This window comes from Mus caroli, unplaced genomic scaffold (genome assembly GCF_978045245.1).
Source record: "Mus caroli unplaced genomic scaffold, Mus_caroli_1 scaffold_9, whole genome shotgun sequence".
Taxonomy (NCBI): domain Eukaryota; kingdom Metazoa; phylum Chordata; class Mammalia; order Rodentia; family Muridae; genus Mus; species Mus caroli.
In genome coordinates this window covers 89,943,086-89,960,000 of record NW_028227264.1, presented here as the reverse complement: position 1 = coordinate 89,960,000, position 16,915 = coordinate 89,943,086, and the positions used below count along the sequence as shown (strand labels likewise).

Below are 16,915 nucleotides of genomic sequence, written 5' to 3'. Positions count from 1 at the left end.
GTGATACACTTCTTCCCTAACACTGTCTCAGAGGCCTGCAAGCTACAAACCTGGCAACCCTTACAAAAGTGCAGCACCTAGGAAGGGTTGAGACTAGCTAATTGGGAACATGAGGACACTGTGCAGACTTTCATCAAATGTAGATTATCTCTAAGTACCCCAAAGAGAAACTTTTCTGGGTTATGAGGAGATTCATGACAGATGAGGCAGACATGACAGGGGCTCTTTGAAATAAGAAAGCAGCATCAAAGTTTGATACTACTGCAAGTATCAAACACCTTCCCTGAGTACAGATGATACCAAATATCATTTCATTAATTCTAAGATGCAATCCACTCCCATTCTAAGAGCTCTGTAATTGGAAGGTGGCTTACGACTGAGAGTGGTAAAAAACGATTATAGCAAAACAGCAGTCATCATAGTTATTACAGCCTATGGTGATGAATCTCAGTTGTCACCTTGATGGGATTTAGAGAGAGATCCCTGGATTGGGATCCTAGCCTATAGGAAAGGAGAGAATGAGCTGAGCACAGTAAGTTATCCTTCTCTGCTTCCTGCTAGTAAATGCAATGTGGTTAGATACTTCAAGTTCCTACTATTGAATTCCTCCTCACTATGGTGCATTGTATCTTGAACTGTGAGCCAGAATAAATCTTTTCTCTCTTAAGTTGCTTTTCTCAGTATATTTTATCACAATACCTGGAAAATAAATTAAGACACAGCTCTTACTTGTGTATCAAATTTACGAGGAGCAGAAATTATAAACTGGGCTGAAATGGTTGTGCGTAACTGCAAAGCCACCCTGAGAGCTCCAGGACTTTATTCTTTTATAAATCGTTCAGGAAATGTTCCAGCAACAGCCTGAGCACTATGATAGAGTCAGTGCAAGCCATTCAGAAATTCCAGACAAAACAACACTTCATGAAGTTTGGTGGAGTTCAAAGTCTTAGACAAGACTAGGGCTTTCTTAAGTACTTGGGAAACATGGACTCTAAAGCCGCTGTCAATCTCTATTCGGGAAGCATGGTTGTTTGACACAGCATTCTGTGTCATGTAATTTTATAACTGGGCTATTATAATAGAATATCAGGGTACAAATGGCTGTTTAGGATATATCTCCTAGCTTCCTTTGCAACTCAGTGTGACCATATGACTAATTTTAGTCAACAGTTTGTTAGTGGAGTGAAATACGAATCAGAGCATCATGGTTTGGGTCTTTAAATACACCCCTAAAGCATATATGGTAAAGGCCTGGTCTGCTGGCACTACTGGAAGGTGGTGAAGGCTTAGTTTGAGGAAGTCCATCTTTAGGAGTGTGCCTTGGAAGGACCCTGGTTTTTCTCCTTCTTCCCCCTTCCTGACTACCGTGAGGTGAGAAGCTTCCAGCTTTCATAGGGTCCTGACCTAAGTTCCCAAACAATGGAACAGCCTGATGAAGGACAGAAACCTCTCACCCTGCTAGCTGAAATAAACCTGATCTCTTTACATTGATATCACCGGTAAATTCTGTCAAAGCAGTGAAATGATAGCTCAAACACTGGCCCTATCCTCAAGATGTCTACTATCAGGAACACTGATGGGGTGGAGAAACTGCGGGCATTTTCTTGCATCAAAGATAGAAGCCAGGCTTTAAAGGCAGCAGAATGACAAAAATAAGAAGTTAACTCCTTTATCTATCTCTTTAGGCCTTTCTGCAGGTCCAATGATCTCTACTTCCTTGCTTTTGTCTAACTCATTCTCTCCTGCCCTTATCAACCTGACTTAACTTCAGATACACACGGGTCACTCTTGTAAGAAAGTTTTCTCGATCTACATTCCTGGGTTTCTTCTCTGAGCAGCTGCTGTGTTTTCTTGCATTCTACTTTCCTTGGGGTTGCCAATCTTTTTTTTTTTTTTTATCTTTGGTGAAGGGAGTCTTGTTTTCAAATTATACTTCTATACTTAAAGGACATTGTCTTTTTCATTCTCAAATCCCAGTCCAGTTCATCTCAAACTTCCTATTACAACCTGTAGCTTCCTTAGGTCAGACCCAGTGTGAACCATATCATCTACTGGCTTCTTTTTTCTCTGCCTATGTGACTCTTCTAGTTCGTCATGTGCCATTAGGAAAGTCAACCAGCAGCTTTTCCCACAGCCCCAGAAAAAGGGACCCTGACCTTTTCTTGTTTTCTCCGAGCTCTTTAGCTGGGCATGTCTGATACAAACTAGTTCTCATAAATTATTATATAAGTTTTCCTTTTATTACACATTATCTCCAATCCTTAAAACAGTTCTAAAAAGGAGGGGTCTTATTGCTCTTATACTGATGCTCAGGATGGATCAGATGTCTGCTTCAGGAAGACTTACAGAGTTAAGTACAGAGATCTTCAAATAGAAGCCAGTCTGCATTAGGCATGGTGGTAGATGCCTCTAATCCCAACAATCAGAAAATGGAGACACGAGGATCTAGAATGCAAGGGCACCCTGGGCTGCACACAGGTCCCCATATGTAAAGCAAAACTGAGGATATAGCATAGTGGTAGAAGACTTGGTTAGGAGCATAAGGCACAAGGTCCTGGGTTCAACCCTCAGTACCACAAAACAAAAGGAACCCCAAAACCCAGGCTGCATCCTTCCTACTACATAGACTGCTTTTCAAGCCAAAATGAAGACAAAGGTCAAAGCTCCTGGGGAAAGAAGAACAAGGACTTAGTCATTACATCTCAGTGCAGGAATGGTTGTACTAGGGAAATAAAGACCCATTCTGGTTTCCTGGCCTAGAGGATAACCTATCACAAGGATGATGAGAGTCTTTAAGACCTGCTCTGGAAAATGAAAAGGAAATCTCTCACCTTTTGTCTAAGTCCCACTGAAGATTCTTCCATTTTCCTGACCTTGACAGATATTTCTCCCTAAGCCCTCTGAATTATTACGGAATAAAATGGCTTATTTTAATTTCCCTAGATGTCTTTATTGAATTCTTTCACAGTGTTTTATGGAAAATATCTGATTACTGATTCATAGAATAGAACATTATGAAATTTTATGCTAAGTGGCCTGCCACAGTGGTATTCAGGTCTAGAAGCTTCAGTACTCCCCAATTCTGACCTGGTCCCTGCAGGCTCAAAGGAGGGATGCTAAGCTCCTGCATTTTACAGTTTACCCCAATCACTGCACATTGTAAATGACTAATAAAGAGAAAGTGGTGGTGTCAGAGTCACAGAAAAAAGCTTGAAAGATGATAAAGTGAAGCATGCGAATCCTGAAGTCAAAAGCTTGAGTTGGGGAAATCAGACTGAATCTGAATCTCATTGCTTCAATTTAAATGAAGTTGGCAAATTTTCCTAATACTCTTTACCCTTCTGCATCATGGTCTTGTAAAGTAGGGATGATTCATAGATTGTTCCAGAGTATTTTTGAAGATTACATGAGATGACATAAATGCTTTGAAGCACACCTGGCTCATAGTAAGGATGACCTTAAAGGTTAACTATATTTCTTGTCACTAAGAGGTGCTAAGAGAAAAATATCATAGGATGTGAAAGACCCTGTGTGTGCTCATGCCTCCCAATGTGCAAAAATAAGAATCAGTAAGGTTGTGGAGCTTGGCATAATTTGCCTCATTTACCTTGGTTGGTGAGCACAATGTGCAAGGTGACAATGCCCTAGGTGACAAGATAGCTTTCTCTAAGTAAGGACATGCATCCCTCATTGCAGACCTGGTAATAACAGGTGAAATATATTTCCAGTGAGGGTGAACCTTATACTGATCATCATTAAACTTGTTTCTTACTGATTGCAGGCTCCTGACCCTCCCTTTACACAGAGTGCTTGCTTTATAAAACTTGTAATTATGAAATTCATGTTCTGTTCTCTTCTTTATATATGAGCTTTTTTTTTCTCTAGCCTCTTCAAATTTTATCAGTCAGAAATGTGTTTTCTAAGGACCTGGGACTTATGCCTTTGAAATACAACCATCAGTACGTCTGGCTTGGCCATGGTAGGGACAGTGTGACATGGTTCCTGGCCTTGGAGGAGAGCCTCCAGGGTGTGGACCTCTATGAGTGTTGATGGTTGCTGTGCACATATTTTCAAGTTCCACTTTCGAGGAATATCCTCTCTGTCGTGGTTAATGACTCTCTGATAATCAGAGACAGCATGAGTCTGGGAGGTGAGACTGTATGTAGTGTCTCAGTCAAATGCTAAACATTTGGACCTTCAGGACTGTTCCTAAGGCTGTGGGAAAGAACTTTGAAAACATGAGTTCAAAAGTATATAATTTCTCAACTATGTAAAATATAAGGATGCAATATGAATAATATAAGAAGCTTCACAGATCTAAAAGAACCAAGGCAGCTGCACTATGAGCCAGCTTGTGAGAAAGATACTAAGGAGGGAAGATAAAGAGATTTAGGGAGTGGTGACTGAAAGGCAAGATCCCAACCAGCTAAGTTTATTGTTTTTGCTCACAGAGGCAGGCAGATTCCAGAGTTCCAGGTCAGTCTGGGTCAGAGTTAATTTAGGTCCAGGCCCAGTATGGTAGGAATGGTAATTTCAAGGCAGGGTCCCACTCAGCTAACTTATTGCCTATGCTTAACAAAGGCAGGCATATCTCTGAATTCTTTCGTAATGTTAAAAAAATGTGCTTGCTGTCTATCTTTAAGAATATTGGGGCTGGGGTCATGAGATGCTGATTTAAGGGATAATCAAAGGGGACCCTGGGGTAATAACTGAATTGATATGTAAGTAAAAGACTGGGATTTTGATCTGAAAGAGATGAGCTATCAAGAGAGTTTTTAGAAGAAAAGCTGTCTTAAGCAGAACATAGAGAGAACAGTCTATCTGGAAAGTTGTCTCAAGCAGAACATAGGCTGTCAGCTTTTAACCCATGATTTGACTTCAAGTTGTTTGTTTTGCCACTCTCAGATACCCCTTCCTCGGAACCTTTCTCCAAGCAGAGACTGGCCCTTGGGAAATAAGCCAATAGCTAGGCTCTGTAGAAGAGTAGGAACCTAATTTTGATAAGTGGTAACTAGAAGATGACTTAATTACACAGAGCAGCCTGTCCTGCAGTGTCCTTCAGTACTCTCCTCTAGCATGCCTTAGTGCTTAGAAACCCTCTTGCTTCAGCGTTAAAGGTCATCTCTCACCCATTATGACATTAGTGTAGAATTAAGTCTTCCAGGCCTGTTTAACTCTCCTTACTATAATTTTTATTTTCATATTCAGGTGGATCATATCATGTTACAAATGTTTCTATGAAAACCAAAAATGAACAATAAAAGAAATGCCTTGTTTCTCCTCACCATTAAATGAGTTTTTAATATATATTTTATTTTTATTCCTCCCAGAATAAGGGAAGAGTGAAAGAGAAATGATTTACAGCAAGTGACAGGTGTAGCTCAGATTTCTGTAGATCAATTACAGACCTCACTGAGGATTTAGAATTTTTTAGTACTCTAGTAAAACCAGCAATCGCAGTCTGTGAAGTCTGGTCAATGCCCTGGGATTGGGCTATCATCTACTTCCTTAGAAAGTCTTTCGTTAAGAAGGCTGTGATTTGAGCAGAGTTTTCAATAGAAGATTCTATGAAGAAAGTCATGGCCACTTTAATCCCCTGCAAGGATAAACTAGGTATTTCCAAACCTTGAAGAAGCAAGTAGTATGTGTATGAACACTTAAAGTGTACCAGACAAGCAGATCCCTGGAGGTCAGAGCCTTTGCTTCCACAGTGTTTGGATTTAAGTGGCATAGTATCTCTTTTCTCTCTCTTCCAGCCTCCAGCTACACTACCGAAGTAGGTGGGACAGAGACGACCTTTACCTGAAGCAAGATAGTTTCTAAGCACTGAGGCAAGCTAGTGGACAGTACTTAAGGATACTGCAGGGAAGGTTGCTGGTACAATTAAGCCATCCGTGTTAGTTAACGCTTATCAAAATTAGGCTCCTACTCTCAACAGAGCTCAGGATATTAGCTTACTGATAGTTGTATTACAAAGGCATGACACTCAGGTCATTAGAAAATAGCTTCCAGCTTCCACCTTCCAATTTGGTCCCACCTCTGGGCCTTGTTCTTATGCATAACCCACTGCAGGACCTCTCCTCTCCTCTCCTCTCCTCTCCTCTCCTCTCCTCTCCTCTCCTCTCCTCTCCTCTCCTCTCCTCTCCTCTCCTCTCCTCTCCTCTCCTCTCCTCTCCTCTCCTCTCCTCTCCTCTCCTCTCCTCTCCTCTCCTCTCCCTCTCCTCTCCTCTCCTCTCCCCTCCCCTCCCCTCCCCTCCCCTCCCCTCCCCTCCCCTCCCCTCCCCTCCCCTCCCCTCCCCTCCCCTCCCCTCCCCTCCCCTCCCCTCCCCTCCCCTCCCCTCCCCTCCCCTCCCCTCCCCTCCCCTCCCCTCCCCTCCCCTCCCCTCTCCTCCTCCTCTCCTCTCCTCCTCCTCTCCTCTCCTCCTCCTCTCCTCTCTCCTCATCTCCCCTCCCTTCCCCTACTCATATTTTTATTTATTTATTGGGTAGTGGGAAATGTGTACCATGGTAGGTATAGGGAGATCAGAAGACAACTTGAGGAAATCAGTTCTCTCCTTCGACAAGCTTGGTGGTGAGTACGTTTATCTATAGGGCATCTTATCAGTCCTGCCCTACACTGTTTTCTCTGGCTAGTTTCTTTGTCTGCAGACAATGAGGTCCAGAATCATTCCACCAAGATGGAGGCTATAGTCAGCTACATGATCAGTTGGCCATCTAAAGCCTTCCTACCTGCTCATGGACTTCTTTTCTGATCTCAATGACATGGCTTTCATAGAACCAGGCTACTTCTTCCTCAAGTTGGAAGAGCAGAAGTACAAGGAAGTCAGGTTCCTCCTGGAAAAATGCAGACCTCAAGTGGGCATGTCATCTCCCGGTACATAGTCACTGTGTCAGAATGAGTGAGGTAACCCACCAGAGGTCACTGAGGCAGTCATGCCCTGAAGAAGGACTTGTACCAGGTCTTCTCAGACTTATATGGTCTGGTTCTTCTCATATAGACTGACACCTCTGTGGCTCTCTGTAGAACCATTTCCTATATAAGGAAATGAAAACCATCAGAAACATTGATAAGTAACTCCTCAATCACTGTGGGCTGGCCTTCCTCCAGGATTTTATAATACTCATTTTTACAAATCAATCGATCAGTTCTCTCTCTTCTCTTCTCTTCTCTTCTCTTCTCTTCTCTTCTCTTCTCTTCTCTTCTCTTCTCTTCTCTTCTCTTCTCTCCTCTCCTCTCCTCTCCCCTCCCCTCCCCTCCCCTCCCCTCCCCTCCCCTCCCCTCCCCTTCCCTCTCTTCTTCTTCTTCTTCTTCTTCTTCTTCTTCTTCTTCTTCTTCTTCTTCTTCTTCTTCTTCTTCTTCTTCTTCTTCTTCTTCTTCTTCTTCTTCTTTCTCTCTCTCTCTCTCTCTCTCTCTCTCTCTCTCTCTCTCTCTCTCTCTCATTAGATCCTTTCCTGGCGTGTCCAGTGACTGCCCAGTGTCAGTCTGGTGTACATGCCTCTACTCTGTTTTGTGTATAAAATTACTATTAAGATGTACACAGTGAAAGTGTGCATAAATAAGAACTAGAAGGCTTCGGGACATACACACACACTAAGACACAGGTCAAAGAAAGCCTTGCTGTGATCACCATGGGGACATGGATAAAGCTTATCTTAAAAATTGTTGCAGTAACATAAAAATGAAATATAATCAAGCCAATGAGTCCCTTTATTCAAACTACTAACTCACGCAGACTTGAATTCAAATCTAATAAAAAAGCACTTGATTATGTAGTCATTAACAGGATTCAAATATCAAATAATTATCAAATTACTGGCACTGACAGCTGTAGAATTTTGTTCAAACATGAATGTTTAACTCTCGTGCATGTGGGTCTCTGTCATCACATTTGTTTATTAAATTGGCAGACATTTCTTCTTTATTGAATAATTTAGATGATAAAGTAATGCATATTCTCTGTAAAAATTTCAAAAAGTTTAGATGATGGCAAAATATAAAAATCACAGGCAATCTTACAAAGAGACAGCAACCACTGATGCTTTTACATATGTCCATGTTGACCTATGACTGTTGGAAGAATACTGTATATCTTCAAGTCATTTCTACTTTTACTTCTTATTTTGCTAATACAAAGTCAACAATTGCAGCTTTTATAAAATAGGCAATATACTAAAATTTTCTGAAACCTCTTGAGCCAGAGTTTAATTCACCCGGACAGAGTTTAAGCTCCCAGAGCTTAAACCTCCCTCAGTACTGATTTCTTCCATATTCCTACTAAGATGGCCCATTAAGCCCCAGTTAAATAAGGCATTCTACTGTTTTCCAAATCCAAAATCCCGAAATCCACATTCCTCCAAAGAAAGCATGGTCATGCCCAGGACAGCAATACCCTAGTCCCTGGTAGCAACTTCTGTCTTAGTTTGGGTTCTATTGCTGTGAGAGACACCATGACCAAAGCAACTCTTACAAAAGAACAGCATTGAATTGGGGATGGCTTACAGTTTTAGAGGTTCAATGCATTATCATCATGGCAGAAAGCATGGAAGCATCCAGGCAGACTTGGTGTCAGAAGAGTTACGTAATCTACATCTTGATACAAAGGCAGGAGACTCTTTCCACATTGGGCAGAGCCTGAGCATAGGACCTCAAAGCCTAACCTCACAGTGATGCATTTCCTCCAACAAGGCCACACCTAAACCAACAAGGCCACACCTCCTAATAGTGCCATTTCTCATGGGCCAAGCTTATTTAAACCACCACAACATTGACTGTAACTCATCAAATTGATTTTTTCCCCTCAGCTTTTTAAAGTAAGGGTTCATTAGAAAGGTCAGAGCTGCCCTGAAATATGCAGTTGAAGCTGCCCCAAACTTAAGATCCTCCTGCCTCCATCTCCTGAATATAAATGTATGCCACCATGCCAGGCTAGTATTTTTAACTTGTCTATATCGACTACTTGCAACTGTTCATTGTGGATGATCAAGTGATGTTTCTATTAGGTAAATGCCAAAGCTACATACACACACACACACACACACACACACACGCATGCATGCATGCGCATGCCCACACACACACACTTTTGCAATCTTTATTTTCATAGATCATTTTGTCAAATTATAATTTTTTTCTTATCTGCATTTCTCTTCTTTTCTTATAACCGACTATCCACTGTTTGTCTGGAGTATATATTTCCATCCTCTCATGCCATATAGTCATATACAGATGGCTAGACAGACATTATGGTTTGAAAACAAATCCGTGCTCTGTACATTAATATCTTTTCAACATATTATAATACCTAATAATACATGTTGGAAAGAATGAACTCTTCCTCGTGTTTAATTTCTTTCTTTTAATAGAGTAATAGATAAAAAGGAAAAGAGAAAATAAGGAAGGGAGATGCCATCTCTTAAGGCTGTCTGTGCACCAGGAATGAGATCACTTTATTTCTTATTAGAGCCTCCTAACTTTTGGAACAAGTATTGTTTCTTATCCTTTGACTAAGATCAAATGTAAACACTGAAGATATTATTTTTACAGATGTGTTCCATATGAAGAAGTGAGGTCTGGACTACAGAAATAATCTCCTCAAGGTCACAGTACTGGCAACTGTTGGACTTATACATGCAAGCATGGTGACACAACAAAATTATTTTTGAAGTTGGAACAGTAACTCCAAAATATACTCGCCATGCAAGAACAAGGACCTGAATTTCACATCTAAAACCCATGTCATTACCCCCATCTTTTCCCAGAAAAGGCTGAATTTGATGGTGTATGCATCTAATCTCAGCTCTTAGGAGTTGGGGACAGGCAGATCTACGAGCTTGTGGCCCAGCCTTGCCTCCTAGATGAGTCTTAGGTCAATCAGAGGCCCTGTCTCAAAATCTTAAATCAAACAAGCATGGATGATACCTGAGGTATAGTATCTGAGGTTATCCTTTGTCCCTCAGGTGAATCTAAACATACATATACACCTGCAGAAACATGAACATTCAACAAACACACACATACATGCACAACAATAATTGATAATAATAGTGAGCTTCCTACCGAAAGACTTTATCTTCTCAAAGTAGTGGGTTTTCATCCTAGGAAATATTTATGCTGATGTTGGTTGATATTGATTATGTATCAGAAAGGCTACCAGAAGCATCCCAGGTGGATAATGGCCCATGTTCAAACCCCCAAGACTTCTTCTAGAGGATTTGATATTTTGTTGAACTGCAGCAATGTATGCTCACTGTATTACTTATTAATAACTGATACATTATAGGCAAATAGTAAGCCACAGACTATTACTCGACAAGTTCACCCTTAAGATATGGCTAATATTACATATGACCATTGCATGCGATTTCATAAGTAGAGAATAGAAACCATAGTTGACACAGTCAAAATACATATTAGACAAGTTATTTTAGTTACAAAGGACTATTTGGTATACATAGTATCAAATTCTGGTGTCTATTGTGCGGAGCACAGTTGTTTGGCTTGTTGAACAAGACTTCTTGACAGAGACTGGTTGATTCAGACTGGCCTAGCAACTGCTGTAATTCAAATCCTTACATAAATATTCTATTATTAAGTGATTCCTCTGCTTTAACCCATCCAAACTACGTGGCTAAATCATTCAGTCAAGTGTTACATAAAATAACAATAAAAATAAGTCTCTGAATTTAGATAAAATAGTGTGCTTGTCTGCTAATGTATTCTACTACCCACCTTCCCCAGTTGGTTCTATTAAAAATAGTACTGTAAGGAGAAATACAAATCAAAAATAAAGCATGCTCGTTGCAAAGCATTTCTCGGGGAGGCTTTTATGTACAGTTTGAAGGTTCATGGGGAAGTGGATGTTCCTAGAGACGAGGAAAACGCTTCCTCTGAACACAAGCCACACCCAGATCACTATTTGAGTTCTGGAGCATTGCCAGGTGTGCGCTCCCATATGTGAGGGCTGCGCCTCACTGAGACCCATCACCACTCAGCCTGACCTTTAGGAGGGCTTCACTTCATCACCTTCACTTCATCACCATTAGACTTCACCAAGAGGAAGGGAGATCATGGGGCTATCTTTGCTGCCAGAGCTGTGTATTTTCCAGTGAATGACCTAAAATTCATCTATCCAATATACAACATACTCTGTGATCAAATTCTTTCTGTCCCTCTTTGGGTAGTTTTCATTTAACTATAACTTATATGAAATTTTTAGGAAATAAAATGCTGGTTCATTTCTGTGCAGATACAATTTAACTTGCAGGATACAAAAATGCATCCTTAAAATACATTTAAAATCTATTTTTGTTTTGTGTATATATTTAGCTCTGCCTTTCATGTGTGTATCATGTGCATGCCTGGTGCCCAGAGGCTAGAAGAGGATGCTAGATCCCTGGGACTGGAGTTGCAGATAGTTGGGAACTGTCATGTAGGGCTCAGAACTGACTTCAGGTTCCATGCAAAATCAGTCAGTACTCTCAACCACTGAACCATCATGGCCCTAAAAATACATTTATGGGCCAGCCTGATGGCTTAGTGAGTAAAGATGCTACTCACAAAGCTAGATGGCTTGAATTTGGTTCCTAGGAATCAATGGTAGGAGAGAAGGAATTGAATATGATTCCTATAGGTTGTCCTCTGACCTACACACACACACACACACACACACACACACACACACACACACACACAGAAACACAAGGACACACAAATCACACAGACACTCACACACCAAACACACAGACACATACACAGATGTGACTGACATACACATTCACACACACATACACACCTACATGCACACATGCCTATACACATACATACACATGCACACACATATAGAAACACACACATAGAAGCACACATACAGGCTTACCTGCATGCACACATAGAAATGCACACACATACAGACATACACACACATGTACTCACACAAACACACACTAAATAAATATATGTAAAAATGCATTTTAATAAAATGCTACTTTTTTTAGACATGTAATTCCAATCTAACACTGTTTGTCCATTGGTACTCTCTTTAGTCTTAATGGAAATTATTTAGAGGTAGGGAGACACTTATAAGCTCTACCACTGTATTGTAACGTCTGGTGCTTGGTTAGTGCAGCCTGAGGAGATGGTTGTTTTTGCTACTTAAGTGGATCTCAGTCTCATCAAGAAGATTATCAATTGATTTTTGGAAAGTACAAGAACTTGAAGAAATAAAGAGCTTCCTTGTGACATAATGACAATGGCTAAGTAATAAAGTCAGAGGAAGATTTCACATAAAAACTGCTGCCTACTGATACTCAAGCTACAATCTTCACTGATCAGAAAGATAAAGCAGATTTTCCAAATGTCTTTGTGTGTCATGCACTCTAATGAGAAAGGCAAGTCATGCGTGCATAGATAAGAAGACAAGAGAATTTACACTTCATTGATTGCTTGCTACATTCTAGGCTACAGCAATAAATCATACAATAAAAATAGGTGAGGAAGTTGATATCAAAGAGGCCAAGGTCAGTTGAAAAATTAGAAATTGAAACCAGGACCATTTAATTTCAAAATTCAAACTCTGCAAAAATTCTTTGCATGTAAGCCGAGCACATGTAGATACAACAGTACAGAACATCCTATCACACCATGTATGTAATAGTGCTTAAGAACTGGACATGGAAGTCCAGGGTGGTCAGTATCACTGCATTCTACTATTTATAGTCATTTATTCCACATGTGAATCTGGTTTCAAGTGAAAAGTCAGGAATGCTTGTGTGTGGAGGAATTTTAATCCAGCAATATGACTACTCTGGTAAGGGAATCACATCCAAAGACCTTCTAGCTCTGTGCATCCAGCTGGAATACACACTTTTAACCCCTCTGGCTGTTTTACATGTGACTGGAGAGTCAGAAAGCTCACCAACAATGCAGAAAACAGAGGACATTGGAGAGAAAGCCGCAGAGAAGGGATTTGCCTGGGACCATCTCCAGAGGAAACAGCAGTCTTTTAAATTCAGCTGGATGCCCAACAAGACTTGTGAGACTCCTGAGCCATGGGAGCCTCAAACCCAGAGCAAGGAACAACACTGGAGCCTCTGAGACAGGGAATCACAGTAAGCCCTCCCAAAAGATAATTTGAATTATATAGACAGACTTTTCCTGCATTAAACAATGGGAAACTCCATGCCAAATACCTTAAGCCCAAGGTGAGGGGATATGAACATTACTTGAAAAAAAAAATCATTGCAGTACTGTTGCAACTGTGGCCACTGGAGTGAACTCCTCCCTACTTTTAATTGCAATCTTTATATTTTTTCCTCTCAAAAAAAGGTTGAAAAAATAGCTATACAAAAAGAAAAATTATCTATGATAATACAAAGGCTTGAGAGACAAGAGACAAAGGAAAAGAACAGGAAGTACTTAATGGTGAACCTATGGTACCTATTGAAACTGAGGACAGCCCATTGACAATGGGTAAGAAGACTGGCTCAATGGCATGGTGCCAGGTATGAAATGCAAGTATCTAAATATCTAGTTTATGTGTGGATTCATAGTGATCTAATTGCACCTTTGATAAACAGGAAGGGGAAATATGATTAATTGAAGGACACTGAATTATAGAAAAAAACCTGCTGAAATTTTCTATATGCTGTATGTTTTAAAATGTTTTAACATCAGCATGGATGTTACAGAATGTGTTATATTGGGGATTATCCTCCTTCCTCTCCCATATGGGACAGCTCAATAAACCAACTGAAGAAGGACAGATCGTTATTCAGATTGGCAAACTGAAAACCATGACACTGAAATGGACATTTGCTGAAGGACAGATGATCAGGACTGCAGTTAGGAAGGATCCTTGCCTCAGTGAATCTTCATAAGGACATTCAGATTGTTAGGTTTGTGGTATTGTTAATTGCTTCTGTTGTAAAGTTAAACTGTGTATGATTTTTTTTAGCTTAAATAGATAGGGGGAAGATGTAGAGGAATTTTAATTCAGCAACATGGCTGCTCTGGCAAGGGATCATGCCCAAAGACCTTCTACGTCTGTGTGATCCATCTGGAATACATACCTTTAACCCCTCTGGATGGAATATAGACCCACCCTTAGTACATACCTTTAATCCCAAACAATGATTCTTATTGAGGAGCAGACAAAGTGATGAATCAGAGAAAGATTTGACAGAATGAGTCAGCGATAGGATCTGTCCAACTCTCAGGAGCACAGCAAGAATATAGTAGCTACTAAAGAGAAGAGAAGAGAAGAGAAGAGAAGAGAAGAGAAGAGAAGAGAAGAGAAGAGAAGAGAAGAGAAGGATAGGAGGGGAGGGGAAGGGAGCAGAGGAGAGAGAGAGAGAGAGAGAGAGAGAGAAGATGGCAGTTTTACTGGGACAGTTTTACAGAGACAGGCAGAAAGAATAAGCTAGACACAGGTGAAGACAGAATGAGCCAGAGAATTAGAATGAGTCAGAAGATTAGAACATATTGCCAAAGTTAGTATGAGGTCAAGCAAGCAATTCTGTCAGAAGCCAAGAGAAGAAAGTTTGAATCAGTCAGTTTGGAGAGGAGTTTTGAGTTAGAACATCTGAGTTCAACCAGGCAGCCAGTCAGAGTTCAGAAAGAGCTAGAAAGAGTGATATTATTCAGAAGTAAACTTCTGAGATGACAATTACATCTGGCATATAAAGGGTACTTTTGTCTTTGTGAAAATTATATGCATGCATATGCAAAGTTAGAACCTGAGAACTGGCCAAGAATAAATTCAGTAAATTTCATTTGTTTTTATTTTTACTTGGTCTCAGACAGCTGAGCTTGCTGGTTAAGTTTCAAATGACTATATAATTAGTGAGGATTCCACCTCCCCAAAGGAAACTAGCTCCACTGAGTAGAACCATTGTTTTATGATATTGTAATATGACTTACACTGAGTGCTCTCCCTGAGTTCTTTCAGATTTTTAGGATGGATAATGAGGAACTTCCAAGTTTATTCCTAGTTGGTCTGAAACTGTTTATAAGTAAACCTCTAATATGAGGGGGATAGGGGTGGGGGACATATAAATGCTGAAGCTGAGCAGGTAGGAGCATTGCCTGTCTACACTGATCCTTCATGTACCTCTATTATTTAGGTATTTTCCCCCTGAAATTGCCTTTTTAAGCAACAAATTCTACAAATGCTTATAAATTTTGTTTATAACAGTCATTGATACCTCAGTGGTTTTCCCAAGCTAAATGCTATTGCCTGATAACTCCCACTCTTTATTACAGTATTTATTTTCACTCATTTTGAATTCATTTTCCACTAATTTTATTGTGTATATCATCTCTGCTCTGTGTGTGTGTGTGTGTGTGTGTGTGTATGTGTGTGTGTGTGGAGAGAGAGAGAGAGACTAATGAGATTTCAGAGAAGTTAATTTAGAACAATTGAATAAAATATATATATATATATATATATATATACTTTCTCTTTCCTTTGTTAGGGTTCTCTAGACATTTGAATTCCCCTGAGGGAACTGGGATTTTCTGGTATGAATTTTCTAGTAGATTTCTATTCCAGTTGACAAATCATGACAGTTCCAGGGAATTTAGTACATTTAATGCTAAGGTCATAAGAATAGCTAATATCATAAGATACTTTCTTATGATAAAGCTGAGAGATATTTTGTTTGTTTGTATATTCATCATCCTCCTGGTATGTCAAGGTGAGAGCTAAAATGTAACACACATCTGCTTGTACTATACTCCATTGAACATGTCTCTACCACAATCCTACATTAGTGTCTTCATTGTAAGTGTGCTAAGATCAAGCAGCCAGTAGATAGCCTGTACATTGTTCTTATTTCTATCTGACTCTCTTTTATGTGCACAGACATGTGTGTGTGTGTGGGGGGGTAGGTGTGTTGCAGGCTGTTAAAGCTGTGATTTATGACCAGCCTAAGGACCAATTGAAATGTTACATGCTATGGCCAATCACTTAGTTCATAATTAGTGTGTAATTAAGAGGTAAAACTAATGCACCTGCAGAGCCAGCCTTTGTCAATAATAATGATTCTTTGTGGATAGTGCCTCTGCTTTCATTTCAATGCCAACGCAGAAACCAGTAAATAAAGGGGGGCGGGGCAGATGGTAAGAGCTGACACACAAAAACACTGCAGGGAACAGCCTGCGGATTTGTTTAATACTGAAATGTTAATATTTCTTCATTATTTTAATGATGGTAAGATCTGGGGTCCTTCCATAACTTTCAAATACAGGATTGAGGATGTTGAAACAACACATTAGACTTTTATACTTGGTATGTGTTTGTGTGTGCGGGTTTGCTATGGAATTCACATATTTTTGTTTTCACCATTCTTGATTAACATGGAGGTGGTCATTATGCTGTAAACCTCGCTGTAGGAGCTTGAGACCCATCTAGTATCAAGGTTTAAAGTAATATGCATGCCTTGGTACCTGCTACCAAACTCCAGGGAGATTGCTATAGATATGGACTGATCTGATATAGAATGGAGTATCAGATATAGGATGGGGAAGAATGTGATGGGAGAGGAAGTTTGTGGCTGGGCAGTTAACTGTCCCACTCTCATCGTTCCACACATGTAACCAGGCTGCAAAATCATGCTGTCTTACTGGTTCTTCTGTACCACCACTGAAGGACAACCTGGCTTGCCGTGGAAGAGCAATAGCACCACTAGAGTTCTCAATGTTTATGCAACACTGCAGCCTGGACAGCTGAAGAGCATCTGGCTTGCCACTGCCTAAGGATCTGCCAGTTCCCTGATGAGGCACATGCTGTTGTTAGCCATTCTAGGAATTACAGTATAAGACTTTAAGCTACCCTATTGAGGTGGTAAGCTTGTCTTCATTTAAATTTTGATAGTATGTTTAGCATTGATTTGGCATAGTAATTTTGAAAATTTAAAC

At 40.3% G+C, this 16,915-nt stretch overlaps 1 protein-coding gene across 6 annotated transcripts in view; it reads right to left on the bottom strand.

The window, feature by feature from the left end:
- Anks1b (ankyrin repeat and sterile alpha motif domain containing 1B) overlaps positions 1–16,915 on the bottom strand; it is a 1,085,844-nt gene that overhangs the window by 470,258 nt on the left and 598,671 nt on the right. The window lies entirely within an intron of this gene.